This window comes from Bidens hawaiensis, unplaced genomic scaffold (genome assembly GCF_021521415.1).
Source record: "Bidens hawaiensis isolate Kalapana, Puna unplaced genomic scaffold, B.hawaiensis_p1.1 tig00022676_1, whole genome shotgun sequence".
NCBI lineage: Eukaryota > Viridiplantae > Streptophyta > Magnoliopsida > Asterales > Asteraceae > Bidens > Bidens hawaiensis.
Genome location: NW_027493539.1, coordinates 154,538 through 163,852, shown reverse-complemented (window position 1 = coordinate 163,852; position 9,315 = coordinate 154,538). Strand labels below are relative to the sequence as shown.

Below are 9,315 nucleotides of genomic sequence, written 5' to 3'. Positions count from 1 at the left end.
AACAGCCGCCGCAGGCGAAGTTATGGGGTTCAGGCGAAGTTGTCGCTTAAATTTTAGGGTTTAGGCAAAGTTATGGACAGGCGAAGTTATGGACAGGCGAAGTTAAGGAGGGGCGAAGTTGACTTTTAGGCGAAGTTGACTTTAGGCGAAGTTAAAAAAAAAAAAATGTTTTGATTTTTCGTCTGTATGGCCAGGTATACACGATTATTGTGAGACCGAAGACGTTGTTCCGTCAACGAGTGAACTTGTTATCTCTTGGTCTTACGTGTGAACAAATACGTGTCAACTCTGGATATGGAGTTGAGGTTGTGAATGGGATATTGATTGAAACTGGATATTGACACATATTTGGGTGTTTGTGGGCAAATGAAATAGTTGTTGTTCGAGGTTGACCAACTGAAGAAAGTCAAATTGAACTGAAGGTTTCGTCATTACTGGATTGCGGTCAGAGCATATTATTCATGTTATTTTCAAGGCGTTCGAGAATTGGATCCTGAAACGTGATGCTTATTTATTAAAGTGAAAATCCTGGAACAAGTTGGATTTAATCGGGAATTAAAGTGTTTATGTTCTTGATCGTTATCCCTGGTGATTGAAGATGCTTCGGATTAATTAATGGTCATGTGTGTTAGATTCTGTCAAGGTGATTTTGTGATGAAATTGATCACTTGATGTTGAGTAGTTGAAGATTAAACCTTATCGTATGCCGACGTGTTGGTGAAGTTGTGGAGGGAGCCCAACTTCACGTGTTGGTGAAGTTAGAAGAACTTCACGTGTTGGTGAAGTCAAAAGGACTCACGTGATTGGTTGAGATGATCAATTAGGCACGGGGATGCATGCATTTCAAAGACCTCAATCTATATAGTCGGAGAAGCTTACACTGAAGGGGAGATCTGATATGGAAGACGCTGGGTGATTGGTAGATTTGCGAAGCTACAAGACAGTTTCAGACACGGCTGGTTGAAGAGCAAACAGAAGATCATCAGTTAAGAGGGAGTCTGTTGGTGCATGTTTTGTAACAGATGATCTTTTGTGTTTGTTAGAATTGAGAGCAACGGTCAAAGGGGAGTCTGTTGGTGCATTTTGTGACCGTCGCTATGCAATTCTGTTCAGCGGAAACGAAGTACGAAGTTAGCAACTTCGCCATAGGCGAAGTTGAAACAACTTCGCCTTAGGCGAAGTTATAACAACTTCGCCTACAGGCCCAAGCCCAAGCCCGCGAAGTTGTTTATATATATATATGTGTGTCTTGTTTAGGTTTGGTTATCCAGAAAGTCAGAGTGTTTTGTGATCAGTTTAATTGTCTAGAGAGAAACCGAGAGGGAGAGTCGTGTGGGACGGCCCGAGGTAGAGCTCACCTCGGGTCGGCCGTGTCTTTGTTTTCGTGTTTGGTATGTAACGAGTTATGATTATTATATGAAAGGATCTACAGATTCGTTTATCCCGTTCTTGTGTTTGCTCGTGTGTTTATGTATGTGTAACCGTGTTCTTCGTCTTCTACACCAATAAACGAGTCTAGGAGGATTCCACACTCCTAGACCTCGTGCGGATCTCGTATCGATCAGCGACGCCCCGCGGGGAACCTACAGTTGGCATTGCCCCTGGTAGCAGGGTTCTAGGGGCGACAGCCCCTAGAGGGGTCTAAGAGGCAGAGCCCCTGGCTGGGGTTAAAGGTCCTTAACTAAAATCTCACTAGAATTATTATTTTATTATGTTATTTGCCACTCATTCGTTATGACGAATTGTCCCTGTTTATGCACCATTCGCTATCTTCATTCGTTATCCAGTTCCTTAGCGAATGGGGCTCATTAGTTGCTTCTTAACGAATGTATTCTTTCATAACGAATGGACTCTTTCGTTACTTCTTAACGAATGTGTTCTTTCATAACAAATGGACTATTTCATTACTTCTTAACAAATGTGTTCTTTCATAACGAATGGACTCCTTCGTAACTTCTTTAACGAATGGCCACTTATGACGAATGGACCTTTATAACGAATGAGGTTCATTCTTCTGGTTCACCCAACGAATGGCCTAATGAATGAGGGCACCTTCGTTGGTTCTCCGTAACGAATGTAGTTCGTTCGTTGCTCTTCCTTAATGAATGGGCGCCTAGGGTTTAGGGCATCTGACATAATGTTAGACGTCCTTTCCAAACATTCCCCTAATCGCAGGCGCCGCCTTTCCGACGCCGTCATCGCCGGAAAACTGGGATCTCGCCAGAAAAGTGAGATCTCACTCATTTTTCCACCATTTTTCGCCGTTTTTGTCCCGTTCGATCTGGATCTAATCTAGGGTGACCCCTAAGCTCGTCTTTCTATCGGTTTATACTAAAATCTCACTAGAATTATTATTTATTATTTTATTTGCCACTCATTCGTTATGACGAATTTCCCTGTTATGTACCATTCGCTATATTAATTCGTTATCCAGTTCCTTAGCGAATGGGGCTCATTCTTTTCGTCTTAACGAATGTATTCTTTCATAACGAATGGACTCTTTCTTTACTTCTTAACGAATGTGCTCTTTCATAACAAATGGACTCTTTCGTTACTTCTTAACGAATATGTTCTTTCATAACGAATGGACTCATTCATAACTTCTTAACGAATGGCCACTTATAACGAATGGACCTTTATAACGAATGAGGTTCATTCTTCTGGTTCACCCAACGAATGGCCTAACGAATGAGGGCTCCTTCGTTGGTTCTCCGTAACGAATGGCTGAACGAATGTAGGTCGTTCATTGCTCTTCCTTAACGAATGGGCGCCTAGGGTTCAGGGCATCTGACATAATGTTAGACGTCCTTTCCAAACATTCCCCTAATCGCCGCACCTTTCCGACGCCGTCATCGCCGGAAAAGTGATATCTCATTCATTTTTCCACCATTTTTCACCGTTTTTGTCCCGTTCGATCTGGATCCGATCTAGGGTGACTCCTAAGCTCGTCTTTCTATCGATTTATACCCGATTCCATCCGGACCTTATGACTTTAACGGTTGAGGGTGTCGGTTCATCGTTTCGCGACTAGATCTAACGGGTTTGAATCTATATACAATCATACTATCATTACCTCGTATAAAAGCTCGGTTTCCTTCTTGGGCTCGGCTTAGAGAAAGAGGGAGAGATTAAGTGTGTGTTTTTGGATGGTGTGTGGAATGAATGGATTAATGAATAATAATAGTTTATATATTATGGACCATGGGTTTAAGCCCATGATCTTTCGTCATTCCTTATTAATCCAAATCCATCACTCATATTATTACTTGCTCAACCCAATACAAGCCTAACTCAATAATAATTAATATTACTATTTTATTAACCGAAACAGGAAAATGAGATGTTACAATATGAAAAACAATCATTTTAATATATATATATATATATATATATATATATATATATATAATAAGTATATATATTTTATATTCCAAATATATTATAGATCAATTATTCATATTCTATACGGTACATATATATGCCCTCATAATGTTGAATGGTGTGGTAAAAACTTAAAAGATTTATTATGGTATTTGTCTAAATATTCTCATACTTAGTAGTTAAATATGATGTTAGATTGCTTATGGTATACCCGATGATTTTTTTTAGTCTAAACTCAATAGGAAATCCGAAACCCGATGGGAAAACCCGAAACCCAATGGGCAATTACTCGATAAATACCCGAGGAGTTTGGATGATCGGGTTTAGGTTTGGAAATACCTAAACCCGACCCATTGACATCTCTAATAATATCATATTATAGAATAACGAGTTTCATATAATAGTTTAGCATAATTCATATCACATATAAACGTGTTACACCATTTAACATAATCTAATCGAGACCTCGTCCTATATAACAACACCACAAACGATGCCACAACATCGATGTTGTAGTGGTGTGTCTATTTGCAGTGAAGTGTCTATGCAAAATCGCATAGGCATAGGTAGAGGTGCACAAACCGGTTTAAAACTTAAAACCGGTTTGGGTTGAAACCGGTTCGGTTTGATCAGCAAAAGTCAAAACCGGTTTGGAATCGGTTTCGGTTCGGATTGAAACCAGCTTCTTACAATGTTACGATCAGTTTTAATTCGGGCTTTGATCGGTTTCGGTTCGGGGTTTGACCGGTTTCAGTTGGGTTAACCGGTTTTGTGGAGAAAAATACAAACCGGTTCCGAACCTACAGTTTCAACCGGTTCCAAACTGGTTTCTACATAATCGATTCTAAGCCGGTTCATATTTCGGGTCGGTTCGATTAACCGGTTTATTTGCCCACCTCTAGACATAGGCCATAGTTGTTGAAGTATTAGAGTCTGGATTAAAAGATCATAAAATCTAATAAATGTTAACTATCTTCATATAATGCATCTAAAAACAAATAAATGTAAATTAAACTATCACCTAATAATATAAAATCAAATAAATGTGATGTAATATATCTCCTAATATTGTCAGCAATAATTAAGTATAAAGTAAACTTTTTCACAATAATAAAAATATATAAAAGTGAAGTAATTATCTCATGGTATCCAAGGCTAGGGCTGTCACTTTTACCCGAAATTCAACCCAAAAAAACTTGTACTCGAACCCGAACTAACCCGACTCTAATAACCCGAACCCTAGAAAAGAATTACCCGAACCCGAACTGAAGTAATTCGGGTTGGTTCTTGGGTTTGATTTATAAGCTTTGGGTCAACCCGAATAAACTTTTAGTTCTAAAATTAAACATATTTTTAAGTATAATAGGTTAAGTCTTGCAAACTAAAGTTATTAAAATCTGGCTTTAATCGACTGTAATCATTCTAACTATTATGGATCGATTGTTTATTATTAATTTTGTTTTCCATTTATTACTAATAGCAACCATAATCGAGCAACCAAATCACGCCCGATTGAATACGATTATGGTCGAGTTAGTTTTGTTCTTCTTTTGAATTGTTTTATGAAGCTAGGTTAGTTTATTATTTGATTATTTGTGTTATAAGCAAAGAAGAATATCTTGTTTAATTTTAGCATTGTACTTTTTATTTTTTATTTTTGGTTTCGTGTGTTTATTTTTCTAGGATACTCGAAACCCGAATAAGCCTAAACCCGAAAAACCCGTGAGAGATTTGAGTTGAGTTTTGGGTCAAGATTTAAAACTTTGAAACCAAAGAACCCGACCCGAAAAACCCAAAACCCGAAAAACGAACTCGAAGAACACCCCAACCCAAGGCAATGACGTGTATGCAACTTGCATAGCCACAATTTTTCAAGTATTATAGTCATTTGGTATGCAGAAATAATATGAAGAATAGAATGAGTCACTAACTCACTATGAGGGAATGAGAAAGTGATTTGGTTGGTAAATTGAATGAAATCAACGATTACTCAAGAAATATCATTCCATCAAAATCATTCCTCCCAACCCCCCCACCCCCCCCCCCCAATTACATTCCTCTTTTTCACTCTATTCCTAACAAAACACCATCACCATCGATGTCGCCACCGTCGACACACTGCCACCACCTAACTGCCTGACCTCCGCCACACCTAACGGCTCGGTTATGAGTAAGCATATAAGGCTCGGCTATGAGCAAGCATAAATGATAAAGGAACAAGTAAAGAATGAAAGTGTGATGTTGAGTTATGCAAAAATGTTTGTAAGTTGTAATGAATTATGATTTATATTATATGTTGAAGAGTAACCTAATAATTATGTAAACTATAACTCACTCAACGTGTAACTGACTTTTAGTATATATGCAGGTATTGTAGATGGCGTGAAAAGCTTGAAGTACGTACGAGAGGCTATCTATATTGAAGATTATATTAGAGAAAGAAGTTAAATTTAAAGTTTTTAGTCTTTGTTTCAATTTGTAATGGTTAATAAATGATGTTAGACATTTTTCATGAATAATTCCAACTAAAGTAGGATGCTCGGGTATGGGACCTTAAAAATGTTGTTTTAAACCATATTCGTCGTACCTTGTACTTTTTCTTCAACGAGTGTGAAAGAACAACTGAATACCTCTTCGCCATGTTTAAGAAATTAAAAGCACAATTCAACAAAATGGAATCGAATACATTAAAATCCATTTATGTATTTTTATATAAAAATGTTGATGGGATTTAATTAAATAAATCTAAAAATGATAATGGTTTCCTAGAGTATCTTCTTACTAACATTCATGTTATTATTCCTTAATTGATCCTTGGTATTTCTTTGTATATACATACACATATCTTTGCTTTTCTAGGTTTATTTGTTTGTTTATAGATACTTATAGAATACATAACATGTATACACACGTATAAGTACATACGAATGTGGATCTCATTTAAAAAGTATAAATGTAATGAGATATTGTTATAAAATTTATTATTTGATTATTAATGGTTTTTATTAGAAGTATTCTACAATGTAGATCTCTAGATTTTCGTTCAAATCCCGGAACGACACCTTTTAACTTTGTGTACATTTTATTGTTTTTAGTTTTAGTGAGGAAAGGCCGTGTAGGCTCAAAAGAAGACAAATATTCTTTAGCGGCCCATAAAGAAACTATAAAATATGACACAACATTTCACACTTAATCGTAAACCTAATTCTCCTTTCAATAATTTATTGTCACCACAGCCGCCGCCACCATCTACAACCCTAATTAGTAACGATTTTTTGACAATGTTAGAGGAAGAAATATCATCTCAATGTAAGCATTCTTTAGTTCTTGTTTCGTTCCTTTTGTTTTTGTAATTTGTTTGGAGTTAATTGAAGGCTTTTGATTTTTTTTCATGAATATAATAGGGTTACTTGTAATCAGTTTCATGATGCAGGGTAGCGAAGAACACATAAACTCTCATAACATGATGATTGTTCATAGCATAAATGGATATGGTAATGTTATTTATAATTATGTCATTTCATTTCTACTCCATCTTAGTATGTTGTTAGGGTGGCTTGTTTGTTCATCTCTTCTTAATAACTAAAACTTATACTTTTTGATTTCTCAATCAATTTGACGCTAAGAGTTTTTCTACATATTATATGAATTTTCCATGCTGATTTCATAAAACTCTGTCTGTTCTACAGAATTATGATCCATTTGTTCATAGCCGATGAAATTTGGAAAAAGAAATTACAAACTGAAATCGATATTAACCTTATTATTAAATAAAGTTTTTTTTAGAACGGAAAACATATGAATACACTTACTTAAATCTCCACCTAAATGTACACCATATACACCAATACCCAAGTGAGTCATTAAATTTAGTTTTTGTGTGTTTATATAAATCCTAGCATCTTCACTTGACTAATATGGTAAATCATAAATTAAGAATGTGAGTTGGATTAGAAGATTTCTTAACGTTAAGAGATCATTTTTTTTATATTTTGCCAACCTCCATGCTATTAAAAGCGAGTTCTAGCTTTATATAAGGTCGCGGTTATTAAAATTATTATTTTTTGCCATATTTTAGGTTCTTTACAGGTTCTTAGAATACTACAGCAAATTTGAGTGGAACAAATTTGGCGTTAGTATTAAAGATCCTGTTAACTTATCCTTACTACCTTTCAGCGATAGCATTGTTAATATTATCGATCCGTTGAAAGAAAAAAAACAATATTGGCGCAAGTGTTCATACAGGTTAGTGATAATATTACTTTAGTAGAACAATTAATTACTTATTGTTCATAATAGAAACACTTCTTGTAAACACCTTTACCCATGTAACTCTTGCAGTAGATCGTGATGCTCGTAAGCAAGATTTTGGAAATACTAAGAGGGGACATTTCAAACTGAATCAATAGTTACTTTGGTAACACTTTGATGATACGTCAATCTAACTTTGGACCGTCTAGTGCACCTCACCTGGTGCATAAACCCACAAGGAGGCTTGAGTTTGGGTCTTTTGATCCCGTTCTATAACCAGCTTTGAACATGTGTTAAATGATGTTGGAAGACACGACATAAGGTAAATGAAATATGTTCTTTGATTTCATTTTCCCTTGTGTATATATTACTCAACTGCTCAAGATGTTTTTGTGTCTTTTTGCATGTTTTTAGGGTCCTAGCACGCCTACTGATAACGATGGATGTAACCAAGCTCCATCTTCCATGATCAACAACTAACACTTACGGAATTTTGGTTCAAGTACTAATTTCGTTATTCAAAAGTAGACTCGAATATATAATTGTTTTGTATTAATTTATTATGATATTGTGTAGGGTGTGGTGTGTATATTGTGATGTTAAATAACAATTAATCTAGTGGTTATGTTTATCAAGTTCCTCTAAAAGTTAGATGCATCATTTGTTCTACTTTGTAAAAGAAGTAAAACACTATATCGTGTAACACCGTAACTTATGTAGGTAAGTAGGGAAGATAATATGTCGGATTTGGGACATGTAGTGGAATACGAAGCCACAACTCTAATTATAAAACTAATTATTATCTGAACCAATGTGCTAGCCTAATAATAACTCATCATGTTTTGCAACATGTTCTATACAATCATTAAGGATAGATAATTCAAAATGCCTATGATTGTTAAATACTCATGTTTACTCCTTAATAGCACATACTAATTGCCATTCAAATCTCTTAATCTAAAAGTGCTCGTGCGTACGGTATACATACAACAAGATGTAGCAACAAACACCCGTGGGAGCCCACCCAAAACACAACTAGACATCTTTGAATAGCCAAAATGTTTTTATCCCACATATTTAAAAATGTGACTTGACTTGGCTTTACTACCCATCATTTGACTTAAGGGATCTTCATTAGGCCTAATTAAGCATCATTGGGCCTGAATGACTGTCACTTGTAAGGCCTCGGTCCCGGTGCTCTACTTTAGTGTTAGATTTACTCATAAACACAGTTCTAAATATCAGTATAATTAAAACTTTCGCGGAATAATAAAACTTCGTTCATTTATTACAAACGTTCAACTTGTCTTTGAAAACATAACATAAAACATTTCATTTAACATCATGACATATCCTTCTGTAGATGCCAGCTTCTTCAGATCCTGACATGTGTCTTCAATCAAGCGAGCTGACTCAGTCTATTAACCTGCGTGCATACTAAAAGTCAGCTACGCTGAGTGAGTTCTAGTTAATTCAGGTAACATACAATACATCCATATACTTATATACTCATCCGAAGATATATATAACATACTTGGATTTTTACCTTTCTTCATACGTTCATACTTTCATACTTCCATTCTTTCTTTCATACATATATATATATATATATATATATATAAATACATACATTTCGTCCTATAACCTTCGCAGATATTGTTAGGGTCTGTTATCTACATTCGC

The 9,315-nt window shown here is 35.8% G+C and overlaps 1 long non-coding RNA gene across 2 annotated transcripts; it reads left to right on the top strand.

Moving 5' to 3' along the window:
* The first annotated feature begins 6,803 nt into the window (after positions 1 to 6,803).
* LOC143566023 (uncharacterized) lies at positions 6,804 to 8,786 on the top strand. 2 transcript variants are annotated; one of them, XR_013141168.1, is made up of 4 exons: positions 6,804 to 6,875; positions 7,460 to 7,626; positions 7,723 to 7,954; positions 8,047 to 8,786. It is a non-coding gene; the product is annotated as an uncharacterized LOC143566023 (long non-coding RNA). The 2 variants fall into 2 exon arrangements; XR_013141167.1 differs by having other exon boundaries at positions 7,723 to 8,786.
* Positions 8,787 to 9,315: the final 529 nt, after the last annotated feature.